Source organism: Vulpes lagopus, chromosome 6 (assembly GCF_018345385.1).
Source record: "Vulpes lagopus strain Blue_001 chromosome 6, ASM1834538v1, whole genome shotgun sequence".
In the NCBI taxonomy this organism is placed as follows: domain Eukaryota; kingdom Metazoa; phylum Chordata; class Mammalia; order Carnivora; family Canidae; genus Vulpes; species Vulpes lagopus.
Window position 1 is genome coordinate 69241994 of NC_054829.1, and position 923 is coordinate 69242916.

Below are 923 nucleotides of genomic sequence, written 5' to 3' on the forward strand. Positions count from 1 at the left end.
ATTCAAAGAAGCAGATTTCTAATATCACATGACCAGAAAATCTTCCCTGCGAGTTACAGCATCCTCCCCCACCCCATCACTGGAAGTATTCACATGTGAGGAAGACCTCTTTGGTTAGGGAAGCCACAGAAGGAGTAGCATCTCCAGGTGGCTTGCCCACTCCGGTTCTCTTATGTGAACTCAGAATGCGAGGGTTACAATTCCAGTCACAGAGTGCTTATTTTTAAAAAGTCACATTTTTTTGGACACTGGCTGAGAGAGAACTTATTACTTTTATGTACAGAAATTTCAACAGTGTCCACTTAGCCCAGTTTAGTGGCCAGTTCTTTAGCCTTTGCTTTTTCCAAGTTGGCAGTGTGAGCCGCTGACTTTGGACCCAGGAAATTTTATGAGATCCGCTTCCCCAATGGCAGCAGATCTCATAAAAATACGGAATGCCTCACGAATTTGCATATCATCCTTGCACAGGGCCATGCTAATCTCTGTATCATTCCAATTTTAGTATATGTGCTGCTGAAGCGAGCACAAAAGCCACTTTTAAAAGTTCAAATAAATTTAACCAGTTTGAAAGTCAAGTATCCAGCTGGAGTAAACAAATTTGAACACTGTCGGAACATCAAAAATGTGAAAAAATGATGAGTACAAGAATTCTTATAATTAAGCAGGTTAAGTGTCCTAATGAAACTCAGTGTGAATCTGTAGAATAGTAATCAGTAGAATGTCTAGTTACAAAACGCAGTGAGACAAGATGACCCATGCTCGGTTTCTCCAGAGAGAGAGAATCAGTCAGGTAGAGGAAGTGGAACGATGGGAGTCCAGGCTGCCCTGACCCGTTTTTCCCTGAGGCAGAGCCTCCTTCAGGATGCCGAAGCAGGCTCCTCCTACCTTGTGGGCAGATTTATAACCCCCAACCACAAAGAACC

The 923-nt window shown here is 43.1% G+C and overlaps 1 non-coding gene across 1 annotated transcript; it reads right to left on the reverse strand.

Annotated features, from left to right (window-relative positions):
- Nucleotides 1-423: 423 nt before the first annotated feature.
- On the reverse strand, nt 424-526 carry LOC121493986. The gene has a single exon (XR_005988635.1). It is a non-coding gene; the product is annotated as a U6 spliceosomal RNA (small nuclear RNA).
- Between the last annotated feature and the right edge of the window lie 397 nt (nt 527-923).